General features: G+C 40.8%; 1 protein-coding gene across 3 annotated transcripts in view; it reads right to left on the minus strand.

Annotated features, from left to right (window-relative positions):
- Positions 1-15,810, minus strand: part of LOC126259190 (uncharacterized) — a 152,596-nt gene extending 136,786 nt beyond the window's left edge. For 2 of the 3 annotated variants that reach the window (XM_049955773.1, XM_049955775.1), the window contains exon 1: positions 15,574-15,810. The gene's annotated coding sequence lies outside the window, so the exon portion shown is untranslated. Of the gene's footprint in view, positions 1-15,560 lie in introns of all 3 variants that reach the window. The other variant, XM_049955774.1, reaches the window with a different exon arrangement.
- Positions 15,811-19,642: the final 3,832 nt, after the last annotated feature.

A 19,642-nucleotide genomic window follows, 5' to 3' on the forward strand; every position in this document is an offset into this window, starting at 1 on the left:
AGCGATCACACACGAACCGCAATTGTTAGCCCTGACCTGGGACGCCTAGGTGGGAGGTGAACCGCTGTGGTTTGGAAAAGAAGACGGTAATTAGGATGTTCGGGAGAGCTATGAATGTGTGCAATGTAACGGGTGAGCAGTTGTGCACGTCTGATCTTCAATGGAGGGACTCCGGCCTCCACCAGTACACTTGTCACCGAACTCGTTCTAAAAGCGCCTGTCGCTAGTTGAACTCCGCAATGGTGCAATGGGTTGAGCAAACGCAATTCTGAGGGCGCCGCGAAACCATAAATCACACTCCCATACTCAAGACAGGATTGAACAAGGGCTCTGTAGAGCTACAGCGGTGTGGAGTTATCTGCACCCCAGTTGGTGTTGCTCAGCCAGCGGAGGGCACTGAGGTGCTGCCAACACTTCCATTTAAGCTGACGAAGATGAGTAAGTCAAGTCAAACAAGTGTTGAAAAAAAAAGACCTAAGAATCGATATGTCTCCACTACAGTGAGTGAATCGTCATTAAGGTAAGGTGCTGGTTCGAGATGAATGGTACGACACCAACAGAAATGAAGGACACACAAGTTCATGGCGGAAAACTGGAAGCCATGCGCTACAGCCCACGACTGCGCCTTGTGGATGGCTCCCTGTAGGTGACGCTCAGCAACATCAGTACTGGAGCAGCAGTACGAAATGCAGAAGACATCTGCATACAGTGAAGATGAGACGGAGGGCCCAACAGCTTACAAAGAACATTGGTGAGGCTGATGGGCCGATAGCTATTCACATCAAGCAGGTTTTTACCGGGTTTGAGCACTGGAATGATGGTGCTCTCCCACCATTGCAATGGAAAGACACCATTGCACCAGATCCAGTTGAACATGGATGACGAGGATATGTAGCTTGTAGTCAGATGCGAGATGTTTAATCATCTGGCTGTGTATCTGATCAGGCCCAGGAGCTGTGTTGCTACCGAATTAGTTGGTGTGGGAGCAACAGGTAGGGAAATGCCCCCCCACCATCAAGGGAGCAGGTGTAGTTATCCGGCTCGGAGAGGTGACTGTGGCTGGTGGAGCTGATGGTGCCAGAACTGTTGTAGCAGCTGCATAAGATGATGTCATACGTACAGGATGCATGCATTCAAATTTTCTCTTAGCCTCAGTTTAGGTCAGTCGGTCCAGGGTCTTTTACTCCACGATTTTCCTTTCTTTCTGGAGAATCCTGCAGTCTGGTGAGCAAGGCGAATTATGCTCTAAGCAGTTGACACAGGTGGGAGGCAGGGCACAGAGTATTGAGATGTGATGGGCGTCCGCAATCTCGTCAGGTGACTCTGGAAGTACAGCAGGAAGCCATATGGCTGAACTTCCAGCACTTAAAGCACCGCTTCGGGGGAAGGGATATAGGGCTTTACATCACAGCAGTAGACCATCACCTTGACATTCTCGAGCCATGTATCACCCTCGAAGGCCAAGATGAAAGCACCGGTGGCAACCTGATTATCCCTTGGACCCTGGTGGACATGCCGGATGAAATGTACACAGCATCGCTCTAAATTGGTGTGCAGCTCATTGTCAGACTGCAAAAGAAGATCCCTGTGAAATGATGCCCAGGACCATAATTAAGCTCTTATGGGCCACGATGGTTACAGAAACATCCCCCAGCTTGTCACAAGCGAGTAACATCCGTGACTGGGCCGAGGATGCTGTTTTGATCAAGACTGACCCAGATCTCATTTTGGACAATCCCTACAATCCCTCCACCTCCCCAAATTTGTCCTCTAAATGCTCAACAAAAAACTGAGGCCCCATCATTATGAAAGATTCCCCATCAGCTCTCGAACATTCAAGGTACCGGGGTGAATAAGATCTGCTGCCATCCTTAGCCTGACATTCCTGGCATGGTGTGGCCAGGGAGGGAAACGATTTGGGGTCATACTTCTCTGTGTTGAATTAAGTTCATGAACTCTTAGAGACTGCTGGTGTTTCACCACCAGCAAGACAGGATGGACTACGCTTCACCACTTGTCATCTGCCCCGGTGCCACCCACTCCGACCAGGGGCCCTCCCCACGAATGCCACCCAGCCACAGAAAAGGCCATTGCCGGGAGTCCCGATGCCCCAAGGGGATGGGCATCTACCCCTTGGCATATGTGAAGGGGAGGGGGGGGGGGTTGATGACGCAGGTGTCAGCAGAGCGATCCCTGTGTGGTCAGGGGGGCTACAACTAACAGGATACATGGTGCCCCCACCGCAACGGACTGGCTACTCTGCTGGATATCATGTGCAAAGAAGTCCATGGTCATTGTCGATGCAGAAAGCAACACTGCATAGTGCATGGTGGGAAGTGCACCCAGGAAGGTGTGCTTCCCAACAGATGGAAAATGAGCTGGACTGAAGTGCGATGACGAGAAAGTGGGCTAAAGATCAAGGCGTGATGGACACAATGCACCATGTAAGGCGCCCTTCCCCAATTGGCTCGCTCTTCGGGAAAATTTTGAAAAATGGAGGTCAAACCCTACAGGGGACCATCACATAAAGGCAGAAACACGTGAGACTCCTTTTAGTCGCCTCTTATGACATGCAGGAATTCCTCAGGCCTATTCTAACCCCCCGGACCGGCAGGGGGGAGTCCAGTTGAGAGAAACGGAGAACGGGTAAACAAATAAGTAAAAGGAACATTTGGGTGGCAGGAAGAGTAAAGAACAAGTGGAAAGGAGGGGGGAGGGTGAGAGCAGGGGGTGCCTCAAAGGCACTATGCATGATGGACACCAGCACTACCACCTACTCATCTCGATCCCGGTACAACATGATCGCGACGACAGGGACAACACGAGAAGAAAAGGGGGGACAAAATGGCACTAAAGACCAAACAAAATGAAGGAAAAGAATGGGGCAAAAGCTGACTGGCATGGAGTGAGGCCGAAGGCCTCCCAAACCAATGCCATTTCTGATAGATCTCTGTTGATCCATCATGGACTAGGGACATCAGCTGGTTCAGTAATTGTCAATATCAATAACATTCGCCAGCAACCGTGTAACTACGATGTTATCTTATTTTGACGGCAACCAGTTCCACCATCCCACTATGCCACCATCAGGCCTATGCATAACAAAAGTGTGTACATTTAGTGTATATCAGGGTGTACAAAGCAAGCTTACAGAAAGTGACAAGTAATCATAAAAGCGCTTAATACTTCAAAATGAAAGTAAAGGTGTTAAACCAAACCTCTGTGTCCATCCAGCACAATACACTAAAAACATGTGAACATATTTGTTAGTCATAACACTACTTAACACCACAGATTTACAAGAGAACATGTAAAAACATTAAAAAGATCAAAACCAGACAGTACACAAACATGAGCTCTGCTGAAACACAGCGTCCCCCCTTCCTAATATAAAATCCTATATAAATCTTATAGATGAGGACTTACCTTCATTTAAAGTAAAATGTCACACAGTTATCTATGACATACAATAATATGCATACTTACGACCTAGGTACTATCACAACTGCTGATATAATTAGTTCTCACAGCATAAAAACACCTTGAAGCAAAACCAAACAGCGGGACTTATTACACATAGTCCATATCAATTCAGGCAGGGTAGGAAAAAATCTTACCTTCATAGTCTTGGGTGTCATAGAATTTAGCACATGTTAAAACGAAGGACTAAGTAAGGAACATGAATTTTTTGTTTCCTCCAAAAAAATTCCCGCTCTGAGATACAAGCCTCCAAAGATTACACAGCACATACCATTCTGAAGATGCGAATTTTGGAAAAAATTCTAAAATGCTGTATCTCTGGAACATTTCTAGATATTTTTTCATTTTTTTAAATTGAAAGATAATTGCTTCATGATAACAAAGAAATCCTCCATTTGGACTTATCTGTCCAAGCGCTTTTACTACAGCATTTTTAGTCCCCCTTAAACATCCCAACCACCACCACCATCACCACCACTACAGCATTCTGAACTTTTTTATAATTTACGGATTTTTATTTATTTATTTATTTTCAAAAATGGCAATCCATAAAATTTTGATTATTTTCTGTTGATTAGTACCAAATAGTTTTACATTCCCTGAAAAGGAGAGCGTCCACTTTTAGGTTGAAGAGGTTTTATAAACAATTTAAATTTTTGCCATACATAAACCTGTTTTACTATCACATAACAGGCCCATAAAAATCAAAAAATAACCTTATTTAACATAATTTTAGTTTTGAAAGCTGAGTAATGACTCATTTTTCAAGCATTTTAAATGGTTCCAAAATGTATGTGAAAGTTCCAAAGACTTAAAGGTTTCAATTTATACAACTTCTGTGCACTCTGTTTTGTACTGAAATTAGCCAGTCAATGAACTAAAAATGTGTTCCACTGCTTCAGTATCTTCCTTTGATATAGAGTGATGGCTTCCTGTTGAACAAATAGGAACTGGATCACTTACAATCCTCAAAATATTGTGAACAGGAAGTGAGCACTGACAGCATTGTTACTGTCCTTCAGCTGGAAACCTATAACCAGCAGCTGGTCAGTGTGATAGCATGAGGTTCACTACAATTTCATTTTAACTCATAACTGGTGCCTATAATCTCTGCAATCCAAAAGTCACAGTCATACACAAACACACCACAAACATCCCCCTTCCCAGGTTGTGATTTTTATTTATTTATTTTACTTACATGCCAAGTTCCATAGGACCAAATTGAGGAGCAAATCTCCAAGGTCATGGAACATGTCAGTACACAAAATTACAACATAAAAGTAATAACAGATAAAAATTAATGTTTATGAACCCAAAAAAAGTCAGTCCACAAGTTTAAGTACATGCAATCAACAATACAATAAGAATCCGCTTAATTTTTCAAGGAACTCCTCAACAGAATAGGAGTGACCCATAAGGAAACTCTTCAGTTTCGATTTGAAAGCATGTGGATTACTGCTAAGATTTTTTAATTCTAGTGGTAGCTTATTGAAAATGGATGCAGCAGTATACTGCACACCTTTTTGGACGAGAGTTAAGGAAGTTCGATGCAAATGCAGGTTCGATTTCTGCCAAGCACTAACCGAGTGAAAGCTGCTTATTCTTGGTAAAATGCTGATATTGTTAACAAGAAATGACAGTAAGGAATATATATATATATATATATTGAGAGGCCAATGTCAAAATGCCCAGACTCGTGAACAGGGGTCAACAAGAGGTTCGTGAACTTACACAACTTATTGCCTGAACCGCCTGTTTCTGAGCCAAAAATATCCTTTTAGAATGGTAAAGGTTACTCCAAGATATAATACCATATGACATACGTGAATGAAAATAAACAAAGTAGACTAATTTTCATGTTGAACAATCACTCACTCCTGATACCGTTTGAATAGTAAAAATGGCAGTATTAAGCCTTGGAACAAAATCCTGAACATGGGCTTTCCACGACAGCTTACTATCTATCTGAACACCTAGAAATTTGAACTGTTCAGTTTCACTAATCATATGCCTGTTCTGTGAAATTAAAATGTCAGGTTTTGTTGAAATGTGTGTTAGAAACTGTAAAAACTGAGCCTTACTGTGATTTAGCGTTACTTTATTTTTACAAGCCATGAACTCAGGTCATGTACTGCACTATTTGAAACCGAGCCAATATTGCACACAACATCCTTTACTACCAAGCTAGTGTCATCAGCAAACAGAAATATTTTCGAGTTACCCATAATACTAGAGGGCATATCATTTATATAAATAAGGAACAGGAGTGGCCCCAACAGATCCCTGGGTCACCCCCCCCCCTCCCTACTTGACTGTACCCCACTCAGACACCTCACCACAACCATTCTCAACATTGTAAATAATGACCTTTTGCTGCCTGTTGCTAAAGTAAGAGTTGAACCAATTGTGAGCTACTTCCCGTACTTCTGGAGCAATATTTTGTGATCAAAACAATCAAATGCCTTACTTATATCAAAAAAATATGACAAGCATTCGAAACCTTTTGTTTAGCCCATCCAGTAACTCACAGAGAAAAGAGAATATAGCATTTTCAGTTGTTAAATGACGTCTATAGCCAAACTGTACATTTGACAGCAAATCGTGTGATATAAAATGATCAATTATCCTTACATACACAACCTTTTCAATAACTTTTGCAAACACTGGTGGCATAGAAATAGGTCTAAAATTATCTAAATTATCCCTTTCTCCCTTTTTGTAAAGTGGCTTTACCACTGAATACTTTAATTGATGAGGAAACTGACCATTCTTAAAGGAAAAATTACAAATATGGCTAAGTACAGGGATAACATATGCAGCACAGTACTTTAATATTCTGCTAGGCACTCCATCTTATCCATGAGAGTCCTTAGTCTTCGGTGATTTAATTATTGACTCTGTGTCACGGAAGAGTATTTCAGACATCAATTTTGGAAAGGCAATTGCCAAGAAAGTTATACGATTTCCTGTAGAAACTAAATTTTTATTTAACTCTCCAGCAATGCTCAGAAAATGATTGTTAAATACTGTACATAGATCTGATTTATCAGTAACAAATATTTTTACTACGAACTAACTTTATATCGTCGACCTTGTGCTGCTAACCAGACACTTCCTTCACAACTGACCATATGGCTTTAATTTTATCCTGTGAATTAGCTATTCTACTTGCACACCACATACTTTTTGCCTTGCTAATAACATTTTTAAGCACCTTATAATACTGTTTGTAATGGGCTACTGTAGCTTGATTGTGACTACTAACTTCCGATATAATTCGTGCTTTATTCTACAAGATATCCTTATCCCAATAGTCAGCCACCTGGGCTGCCTATTACTGCTAGTACCCCGTTTAGAACGTTCTAACAGAAACCAACTCTCATAGAGCATGAGAAATGTTTTAAGGAAAGCATTATATTTGTCATCTATGTTATCGGCACTATAAACATCCTGCCACTCGTTCCTTGACAAGGTTTCAAAAACTCTTTTGTTGTTGGATTAACTTTCATACATAGTTTGTAACTAAATATAACACTGGTTTGAGTACAAAAGCCTTTTAGTGTTAAAATTTGTGCATCATGGTCTGAAAGGCCATTCACACTTTTACTAACAGAATGCCCATCTAGTAATGAAGAATGAATAAAAATATTGTCTATGGCTGTGCTACTGTTCCCCTGCACCCTAGTTGGAAAAAACACAGTCTGCATCAGATCATATGAACTTAGGATGTCTACCAACATCCTTTTTCTTGCACCATCATATACAAAATTAATATTGAATTCACCACATATAACTAATTTCTGGTACTTCCCATAAAGTGAATCAAGAACCCTCTCTAGCTTGAGCAGAAATGCTCTGAAGTCAGAGTTATGGGACCTATAAACAACAACAATTATAAGTTTAATTTCACTAAATGCAACTGCCCCTGCACAACATTCAAATGTCTGTTCAGTGCAGTACCATGATACGTCTAAGAGCACAAATGGAATAATGTTTTTTTACGTATGTAGCCACTCCCCCACCCCACAAGGAACTCCTTGAGAAACAACCAGCTAATCTGTATCCGGGTAAAGGAATCCTCTGAATTGTAAAATTATTTTTAAGTGGTTGGTTCGATATACTAATAATTTCAGAGTCAACATCTATAAGCTGTTCACTAACTTTATCTCTAATATCTCTTATATTTTGATGAAATATGCTAATTCTTTCTCTACTTGGAAACATTACATCCTGGGAAGGTGAGCCCTTAGTTAGAGGGACTTCCTTTAAGCAGGTATACCTATCAGCTGACTTCAATCCAAAAAAGGCGCAACTCTAACACCAACTACTACAGGAATATTTCCATGAGTGATTCCACCACCACCCACTACACTGTCACCTATAAGCTCAGCCAGCCTCCCCTTCCCATACCTATTGAGGTGCATGCCATGGTTAGTGAGACCCAATCTACTGATAGACCTAACTGGCACCACTGACACTGAGATGTGACCCATGCCCTCTGCCATCAGCACCCCCCCCCCCCCCCCCCCAGCCCCATGTTAACGCGCTTAACAGCAGCATTAAGGTGAGGCTGATCATGACGCTGAAACAGTAGCACTAAATGCACATTGTGCCACTAGTTTGAGTAACTGTCTTTATCAGGTCATCACCTACATCATATTCCCCGTCACTGTCAAAACTGTTCCCTGCTCCACCCACTATGACTACTGATCCTCCTTTGTAAAATTCCTATGTAACTCCCCTATGCTGTCAGTCACTTGGGCCAACCCTGCACTAGGCTTCACAATGCTGGTGACCTGGTGCTCACTCCCCAACACTTCCTGCAACTGCTGTCCCACAACTGTACCGCGAGAACTACCTAGCAGCAGAACCTTCTTCTTACTGTTAGACTTCGCAGCTAACCTAGGCCTCCAAATTGCTGAGGACTGCTGCATGTTCCCTACATCTAAAGCTACATTACACTCTTCTCCACTCAACTCTGACAGTTGGTCAAATCTATTGCATATACACAAAGTAAAACTGTCTGAATACCTCCTCTTCTTAACTGCCTTCTTGAGTATTATTCTGAATAATATCCTGCTGTTTCTGAGCTATTGGCCAAACAAATGAAATTTCTTCTTTCTTACTCTTTAAAGTGCATGTAATATGAGTTCGCCCATCACTGAGTCCAAAAATGTGTCCTCTGAATTCCTTTCACAGGAGTAGTTTGTTTGAACCATTCTTCTTTTATCTGTTCACGGAATTCTTCGCTTTCCTCTTTGGACAAAAGAATGAGGGCTGTGGATGTGTAAGATTTCACGACTCTCGTAAAATCCTCAGTATTCTGAATTACAGCTGTATTTGGTATGGAAAGATTATGTTTTGTCACATGGCGCTTCACCAGGCCACCTACATCATCACAAGGCTCCTTCCTGTGACCAGTAGCACTGCATACCCACTCCGTTGGCACAAGTGACTTACTCAATTCAAACAGCTGGTAACGATTTTTAAAATGACTAGGAGCACCATCAGAAATAATGATGATCTTCTCTGCCCCGTTTGCAGTTGAAGAATTTTGCACACTGCAAGCAAAACGTGCTGAGCCAAGTCCTGTGTCATCACTTATAACTGCAACACTTGTGGTCTTGTTTTCAAAACATGTCACTCCTGTAAAAATTGAAACCTGGTCATAACTCCAATGATACCATTGTACTTCTTGTTGGAGAATTACAGACCAGTTCTCAGCAAAATCACAGTGAAGCACTAAACATAGTTCTTCAGCCTGTACACACACTTTTACTTCTGAAATGTGCTGTTGCAATGTCTTCAGATGCTGGTGTGTTACTGCTTTCACTGACCATTTACCAAGTTCAACAATGAAACTGTGAAAGGCAACAGTTTTCTTAATTAATTTATTTTCCTCCTGTGTCACATAGGTGACGTCTGAAGAGTTATCTGCTACGTCTTCCAGGCTAAGTGTCTGTAAGGACAGTTCTCCCTTTCCAGGGTAGTCACCACAATGTTGAAACAAACAAGTCTCTAGCTTTACGTCACAGACTACTAATGACTTCACATGCCCAACCAAGGTGTCATACGTCACATGCTCCAGTAAGTTCTTCACAGTTACCACACAAAGTTCACGTGTGCAGTACACACGTAAACAGACATCTCTAGGTGGGTGTGGAACTACTCACATAGGTTGTAGTGCATAAAATTTTGATCTTTCAATGTGTGAAGTTGTATAGTTGCTCTTATAGACTGCAAAAGTTTCTTTAATATTGCAAGTCATGTACCTTTCACTTTCACAACTTTTTGACCTTCAGCTGATACAGTTACAGTCTCTTTTCTGTTGGCACTCTGGTGAGAGCAGTCCCTTTTATCTTCCACACAAAATGACTGCACTATTTGAATTTGAGCTGCTTCTACAGGATGACCATAATAGGGATCTGGTCTTCCAAAGACTCCTTTTACAGACCTCACATTTCTTGATTTGTCTACCACGTACTTTGATACTGATGGAACAGGCTTAAAAATTGTTTTCTTTGAAAATGCCTATGGAATAATAGTTAAAACTTGCACCTCCTCACTGTAGGATGCACAATACTCAACAACTGAATTGATATTTGTGAAAAATTCCTGGCATGAGGTGCAAGAGTGCTTCGGTTCATTTTCTTCTGAAAATGGAATTTCTACTTTGAAGAGTGTGGTCAGCTTTGCTGTAGTGTATTTATCCATAGCTTTAGTAATTTCTCTATGCTACTTCACTGACCACGGTTTCTTAACAGGGCTAACACCTACCTCTGTAGTTGACTGATTCAGGATATTTCGGCTAATTCTTCTCTTACTTAAGAGAAAATTAACACGCAAAGAGCATGCTACGAATATCCAGAAATACTTAGTGCAAGGGCCAAAAGGCGGGAGCAGTCGAGCGAAATATGAACCACCATGAGGGGGACCTCTCAACTAAAAAATGGAGGCAGCTCATTACAGAGTAAAAAAACATGGGTCAATCTGGTATGACATATATAGACAGTAGAGAATGGTAGATTCCCACCTGGAGAGGATGAGGGAAGAACGCCATGGGGTGTAAGTCCCTGTGATCATACGTTTATCAGATGAAGGGTGGCCCCCTCAAGAGTCGGCCTATGATGAAGCAAAAAGGAATTTAACATGAAACTGCACATCTGCCCCTGGAGGGGTGAGGGGTTACACAGCAAGATGATTGGTAAGCTCATTACTCAGGATACCCACATGGCCAAGAATACAAAGGATATCAACCAAACAAGCAGTACTGTCAAGATCAGTGAGAAGCTCGTGGATAGCAGAGACCAATGGGTGGTGGGAAAACCATCATGTGATAGCCTGGAGACCACGCATCAAGTCCATACATAACAAAACTCAGGTGATGAAGGGTCACTTAATAAAGCCTTCTGTGTGAAAAGCAATAGCATTCTGAAACTCCCAGTATGACTGGGTGGAACGAACAACAGCACACCAGTGGAGAGATGAAGGCTTTCAGACACCCAAAGAGATCCACCCAAAGCCAAGGCCAAAGAACTAAGCAAGGGGAGATAACACACCCACTTGCTCTCTTTGATGAAGTAACAGGATTTGGTATGAAGACATTTCAAGATAATAAGACCAGCAGAGGGCGGGTGCCGCCTAAGGCATTGCAAGGCCCGACAGCGATCACGGATGGTGATGGTGAAAGGCTTCCTGACGAGTGAGGGACAGTAATGCCGGTGGTGTGAATAGTTGTACTAGTCTTGTCATGGACAACTTCATCAACACAACATGACAAAGAGGGGGTAAACATGACCAGGTAGGTACATAGACGCCAATTAGCATGATGGAAAGCCCAGAGGAATAACAAGGAGGAGGAGGAGGGGGAGGAGGAGGGGGCATTGGTGTTCGAAACCTAACTTTACTAAGAACTCTCAAAATTGCATCATTAACAGGATTTCCTGGACCAAAGTGTCAGGAAATCTGATCTACATCTACATCTATACTCCGCAATCCACCATACGGTGCGTGGTGGAGAGTACCTCGTACAACTAGCATCTTCTCTCCCTGTTCCACTCCCAAACAGAACGAGGGAAAAATTACTGCCTATATGCCTCTGTACGAGCCCTAATCTCTATCTTATCTTTATGGTCTTTCCGCGAAATATAAGTTGACGGCAGTAAAATTGTACTGCAGTCAGTCTCAAATGCTAGTTCTCTAAATTTCCTTAGTAGTGATTCACGAAAAGAACACGTCCTTTCCTCTAGAGACTCCCACCCGAGTTCCTGAAGCATTTCCGTAACACTCGCGTGATGATCAAACCTACCAGTAACAAATCTAGCAGCCCGCCTCTGAATTGCTTCTATGTCCTCCCTCAATCTGACCTGATAGGGATCCCAAACGCCCTAACAGTACTCAAGAATAGGTCGTATTAGTGTTTTATAAGCGGTCTCCTTTACAGATGAACCACATCTTACCAAAATTCTACCAATGAACTGAAGACGACTATCCGCCTTCCCCACAACTGCCATTACATGCTTGTCCCACTTCGTACACCACAGCATCATCAGCAAACAGCCGCACATTGCTATCCACCCTATCCAAAAGAGCACTTATGTAGATAGAAAACAACAGCGGACCTACCACACTTCCTTGGGCACTCCAGATGGTACCCTCACCTCCAACGAACACTCACCATCGAGGGCAACGTACTGGGTTCTATTACTTAAGAAGTCTTCGAGCCACTCACATACTTTGGAACCAATCCCATATGCTCGTATCTTAGTTGAGAGTCTGCATTGGGGCACCGAGTCAAACGCTTTCCGGAAGTCAAGGAATATGGCATTCGTCTGATACCCTTCATCCATGGTTCGCAAGATATCATGTGAAAAAAGGGCGAGTTGCGTTTCGCAGGCGTGATGCTTTCTAAAGCCGTGCTGATGCATGGACAGCAACTTCTCTGTCTCAAGGAAATTCATTATATTCAAACTGAGAATATGTTCGAGAATCCTGTAACAAACCGATGTTAAGGATATTGGCCTGTAATTTTGAGGATCCGTCCTTCTACCCTTCTTATATACAGGCGTGACCTGCGCTTTTTTCCAGTTGCTCGGGACTTTACGTTGGGCAAGAGATTCACGATAAATGCAAGCTAAGTAAGGAGCCAATGCAGTAGAGTACTCTCTGTAAAACCGAATTGGAATCCATCAGGACCTGGCGATTTATTTATTTTCAACCCATTCAGCTGCTTCACAACCCCCGGGATGTCTATCACTATGTCCTCCACACGGGAATCTACACGAGACTCAAACGACGGTATGTTTGTACGATTCTCCTGCTATGCTAAAATGCTAAATTTAAAAAATGCTGAATTTAAAAAATGCTAAATTTAAAATTTCAGCTTTCGTTTTGCTGTCTTCCTTTGCCAGGCCAGACTGATCAGTGAGTGACTGGATGGAAGCCTTCGACCCACTTACCGATTTTACGTAAGACCAGAATTTCCTTGGGTTTTCAGCAAGATCTTTTGCTAAGGTATGACAGTGGTAGAAGTTGAATGCTTCGCGCATCGCTCTTTTTACAGCAGCACGAATCTCTACTAACTTTTGCCAGTCCTCATTCTCCCGATCTTTCTTGTACCACGAGTGCAGCTGCCTTTGCTTCCTGAGCATTCTCCGAATTGCGTTGTTAAACCATGGTGGGTCTTTTCTGTCCGTAACCCACTTTTTCGGCACATACTTGTCCGATGCGTGATTTAAAATGTGTTTAAAATTTGCCCATAATTCTTCCACGTCCATCGTACCAGAAATAAATGAAGTCGATTCATTTACTAAGTGGGATGCTAAAAAACAGCTTATCTGCTCTTTCTAGTAAGAATACCCTCCTAGCCTTCTTGACCAACTTTTTAACTTCTGTAACTATAGTCGTAATGACAACATCATGATCACTAATCCCTGTCTCAACACTGACACCGTTGATGAGGTCTGGTCTGTTCGTGGCTACCAGATCTAAAATATTTCCATTACGTGCTGGCTGTCGATTTAGCTGCTCAAAACAGTTTTCAGATAACTTGATCAAAAGTAATTCACATGACGGCTTGTCTGTACCACCTGCAGTGAATCCATAGACATCCCAGTCTATACTAGGTAGGTTGAAGTCGCCTCCGACTAATATAGTATGATCCGGGTACTTCTATGATACAGAATGCAGAGTCCCTTTGAATGATTCTAGAACTGTCACGGTGGAACCTGGTGGCCGGTAATAACACCCCACAATTAACTTTATTTCCCCTAGCCCTGTTAAACATGTCCAGATAACTTCACAATCACACTCTACTTTGACCTCAGTAGACACAATATTTTCGTCAACAGCAATGAAGACACCACCTCCTACGGTGTCTAATCTGTCTTTCCGATACACGTTCCAACCCTCACTAAATATTTCAGAACTTCCTATCTCGGGGTTGAGAAGGTCTCAGTCCCGAGAATAATTTGAGTGCCACACGCTTCCTGGAGGGCAGTAAATTCAGGAACTTTAGTCCGAACACTTTGAAAATTTACTGCTAATATCTTGACAGCTGAAGTGTCTTTACACTGAGCGCATCCTGATTTCCCTGCCTGCACGTCGACTGGTGAGTGTTCATCAGGACACCTCACACTACAGCCTAGCCTAAAAAAACCCCATGAGCACACCACAAGTACTCTGCTACCCGAGTAGCTGCTTCCTTTGTGTAGTGCACCCCTGACCTATCTAGGGGCATCCTACAATTCCCCACCAAATAGTGCAAGTCTAGAAATCTGCAGCCAAGACCGTCACAGAGTCGACGAAGCCTCTGGTTGAGACCCTACAGTGGCTTCAACGACTCTGTGACGGTCTTGGCTGCAGATTTCTAGACTTGCGCTATTGGGTGGGGAATTGTAGGATGCCCCTAGACAGGTCAGGGGTGTACTACACACTAAACACGTTACCAAGTGGAATGGCTGCTTCAAAGTTGAGAACCATTAAATATTTCATAACTGCAATACAAATTAATGAAAAAGCAATACCAACTGGCCTGTAAGCAAAATGAAGTGACTAGCAGGAAAAAACTTCAGTTAAATAAGTTTTCCCATACAAACTGCATACAAACATTCTTAACCTACCATCGTCTGTCACATTTTTCTTGATAATCATGCAGTGTCATTTCAAACGCTAATATCCTGCCTTTTCTTGCATATGTTGTCTCATCTCACAGGGCAGAGGTTTCATACTACATCATTATGCCTGCACAACTGGTTGCATTATTGTACCCTATATAGTGACCTGTGACTCACATTCAGACTCCAGCATCTCGCAACATTCTTCCACAAAATATTCCACAGTTGAAAGAGTCACAATGACAGGATAAATCATAATTACACAGAGGGAATTTCTCAATGAAACTGTTGCTAACATGTTCTTCCTATGCGGATAAGTTCCCCCTGAGTAAAATTTAAAAGCCTTTATATGGAAAAATAAAATGTGATTACCTATTTAAAGAAGTCATAAAGGGGAGAAACACATAACAGAGCCAGTGAATAGCATTCTGCATTACATACCATGATTCTACCACCACACACGGTTTGGTAAACTCGGGAGTAAAAATTTAGATCATTATGCGCTTCATGAATACACAGTAACGATTAAGTGGCTAATTCATTGCTAAATTTCATCATTTCGTTGTTTTTCTATGAAATACAAAACCACAGGGAAACACTGGTACACAAAATGAAATCGGGCAGAACTACAATTAACGTGTGGTGTCTAGCACGCTAACACTTGTGTACTAAACTGTTTTAAAATTGGCTGGTAGCGTCTGCAAGAAGGCACATATAAGGTATTACAATTCCAAATCTTTATACTCAACATTTCTGTAACTATGTTTATCATGCGTTAGAAATACATTTCCCTAAGTTCTGTAAGGAACGATAACATTTAATAACTCATTCCACATGTAATAGTTCGGGTTTTCCCCTCACTTTTAAATATGATGCAATGAATTCTGCTAGACTTTGAAAGTTTACAGACAAATATTACGTGTTATGGAAAGGACCTACACTAAATAAAAATCGAACGATATTCACAGAAAATATTTACCAGCTGATGTCCTGTTATATGCAGCGTCAAATACTGTCTCGTTATCTTCGCGTTCTCACGCCTATGCCAGTTTATTTGCACGTTGTTTTGATTGAAGCACCTTTTATCTCTAAGACACACGGTGTTTCACAAGAAACCATGAACAGAGTATTTTCCCCGGTGTTTTTTAATCCATCTTCACTAACTATGCATATTCGAACTTTCCGAACTACATCCTCATTCAAACCGGTGCGCACAAACAATTCTACTTACATAGATATAACACACTCTCCCTCCCACTCACCAGAGTTAATAATATTGTTTATAAATCCTTGAATCATTTTGCATTATGACATAAATAAGACAGTTTATAAACTGGTAGGCAGTACACACAATGTAGATAACATCATTTGAAAATAAATCTTAATTACGTGCAAATTCAGAGAAAATTTATATGCACTCGCACTGACACTACTCCCCTCACACTACCCCTCCAACCCATCTAATACTCTACAAACCATGTAAAATGAATGGCCGAGGTATTTCAGTTGCACCACATTTTAGCGTTTCTTCCCGTCCTGTACACGTATATTCCTTGATTGACTCTGTCCACGCTGCAGTTGTCGCGTGCGCCTAGATTCCTCACCTAATACTTCTCTTTATTTATTTATATAGTTGGCGCCTTCAAAAGTCTGTCACTTCGGTTGTTCAGAATTTTTGTGACTCTCTCCCATTCGTTTTGCCTTTGCTTTTATACCCAATTCAATTCAATCTCTTTATTCACCTGTTAACAATATACATTTTATGGATGCAGTCAATTCAGAGCCAGGGTTAGTTACAACAAAATAACTTACATTTAACTCATTTACAAACTTACATGAAAATACAATAATCTTACATCAATATTGGTAAATAAACTCCTTTTTTGTATTCAGATATTCTTCAATGTTGTAAAAGCAATGTGTTATTAAAATTGCTTTAACTCTAAAGAAATTCTTTAAATTTGTTGCTTGTAGCAGGCAATGGACTAAAAAGTATTTTGGGTTAATAATGGACACAATTTTGGTAATGTGTTTCTTTGCAGGTGCCTGTGTGAAAATTATCGCTGTTTCTTGTTTTGCAGTTTTGAATCTGGTTGTTCGGTGTTTAACATTCCTAGTGAGTTTTCAAGAAGTACATACATTCATAAATTTATAAGTTAAGAAGTGCCATTATTTTAAATCCTTTAAGGGGCTCCGGAAAGGCTCAAAATCATGAAAAGTTCAATTTTTACTTTTTTGCGTTTTCTGAATCTGCAGACTATTACCTTTTTATAGATATATAATTTATTCAATTCCGAAGACTACAACTATTTTTAATTTTTTTTTGAAATGAGTTCTACATGGGCGTGACCCACTGTGGCGCTGTTAAACTGCTGTCAAATGGTGTTATTATTAACGTCCGTGTTCATCAGGTACATTTTAGTGATGTGAGATAAAGTATGTGTTGTGGCTAACCTGTGATGGTTCAATATAATATCGGTGGTGTGATTGTCGATTGTTCTATGTTTATTTGCTCTGTCGTTATCTCGAAAATATTCGCAATTAATTCTGTTTCTTGAGTCTCTGTTTTGTTGAAGTATAATAATGAGTAAAAGTAAAGTTATTAGAAACCCTCTGAAGGCTTTTAAGAAAAGGAGAAATGTTGGAAAACCAAAGGTATGTGTTATTACTGTAAACAATAAAGACGATAACCAAGTGAGTGAACCTAACCTCTCAAGTACACCTGCCCATAGCAGTCAAAGTGGGAAAGAAAATACTTCACAGAAGAAGCTTGGTTCAATGAGTGAAAACTATGAATGTTTTATGGGCGAATCGGATGTGAATGAAATATTTGATATGTCGGTTCTCAAAGGAATTTTTTCAAACTGTGTAAGATGTATTCATTGTAGTGAAGTTGGTCTGGAACTCTCCATAATAAAGCACGTAGGACTTGCTGGTGAAATACAACTGAAATGTGATAAGTGTTCATACATGACCACCTTTTGGAACAGTGTTGCAGTAACTGCAACTGAAGAAAATGGTAGTAAAATATACGAACACAACATTAGATTTGTTTATTCCTTGCGTTCAGTTGGTAAGGGTGCTACTGCAGGTGCAATTTTCTGTGGCACCATGAATCTTCCAAATCCCCCAACCAAGTTTACGACCTATAATAAATTAATAGGGTCTAAGGTAGAAGATGTCTGTATAGAATCTATGAAGAACGCTGTGGAAGAGGCAGTAATGGAAAATAATGGTAACAGAGATTTGACTGCAGCGTTCGATGGTACCTGGCATAAACGGGGACACACATCTCTTCATGGTGTAGTATCTGCCACCAGTATGTATACAGGGAAAGTTTTAGATGTAGCAGTAATATCAAAGTATTGTAGATGTCCACAAAAATATAAAGGTACACATGAAAATAATTGCAAAGCTAACTATAGTGGCAGTAGTGGAGGAATGGAAGTGGCTGGTGTTGCCAGTATATTCCAGCGTTCTGAGGCGTGTGATAAAGTGCGATATGTTAATTACCTTGGTGAAGATGATTCTAAAACTTTCAAACATGTTCAAGGACTGAAGCCCTATGGTGATGATGTTGTAGTGCAGAAATTTGAGTGTATTGGATACGTACAGAAGCGAATGGGAAGAAGACTTCGGCGACTGAAAGCTTCGTACAAAAAACAAAAACTCAGTGATGGTAAAGGGTTGGATGGGAAAGGGAAGGTTAACTGACAGTGTAATTGACAAAATACAGAACTATTATGGAATGGCTATTAGGCAAAATACACAAAGTGTCGACGAAATGAAGAAGGCTGTTTGGGCTCCATTTTTTCATACCTCTTCAACCGATGAAAATCCCCAACATAACTTGTGTCCCAAAGAAGAAGACAGTTGGTGTAAATATAACAAAGGATTGCTAACTGGTGAAGTGTACACTCATAAGCATAGTCTGCCTCATGCAATAATGGAGGTGATAAAACCTATTTTCAGAGACTTAGCAGCATCTGAACTGTTGAAAAAGTGTATTCACGGAAAAACTCAAAACCCCAATGAAAGTGTAAATAGTGTTATATGGTCGAGAATCCCCAAGACTGTATTTGTCGGAATAGAAACACTTCACTTTGGTGTGTATGATGCTGTTGCGACTTTCAATGATGGCAACATTGTAAGGTGCAAGGTATTTAGAAATATGGGAATGAAGATAGGTTCTAACATGGTACGAGCGATGCTTGCTTTAGACAAGGAATGCCTTCGGGCTGCAGACAGGGCTGTAAAGTGTCTAGAAATACAAGCAAGAGTAAACAGGAGGAGGAACAAGAGGAAGCTGGAGGAGGAGTTTGCAGAGGATGAAAATAATCCATCCTATGGACCTGGAATGCACTAAAAAGTTAATCCAATCTTTGTCGCTCGATTCCCAAAACTTTTATTTTCTCATACTAATTACATGTTTTCTAAGGATCTTCCAAACATATTTGTTTCAAACTTTCAGTAAATGTTACACAGTACCTTCTGCATAATTTAACACAGCCTTTTTCCAAAAAACTGTATATTTTTGAATATATAAATAAAAAATTGCAAAAAATGTGAATTTTCATTACAATTGAAAAAAATCATCTTTAATAACTGAACTAAAATTTTGTAAAATCCCTGTGTTAAGTTGTAGCCCATATTCCAATAAATAATCTGTAAAAAGTTCAACTTCCTACCTCAAATACTTTGTGAGGAAAGATGTAATTTATAAGCGTTATTTTAACATTGCAAGTATAGGGCGTTCCGGAGCCCCTTAAATATCTCCCTGTATAGCTCGCTATGGGAAATTCCTTTCATCATTACGATAGCCCTTTTCTTAAGCTTGAAAGTTCCTTTTGCCATACCATTACTTTCTCAGAAGATCGCTAATTAAGAAAGCTATCTTATTCATGCATTCACAAGCAATATTGTTCGGTAATCGATAACGAACTTTAGTGTACAACCATATAAAGGCAAAGCACAGAAAACTAAACGATAGCTGTAAATAACAGTAACTAGCTCCAGTCTTTGAAATTTTGATAATTACAGCATTATGT

Source organism: Schistocerca nitens, chromosome 5 (genome assembly GCF_023898315.1).
Source record: "Schistocerca nitens isolate TAMUIC-IGC-003100 chromosome 5, iqSchNite1.1, whole genome shotgun sequence".
Classification (NCBI taxonomy): domain Eukaryota; kingdom Metazoa; phylum Arthropoda; class Insecta; order Orthoptera; family Acrididae; genus Schistocerca; species Schistocerca nitens.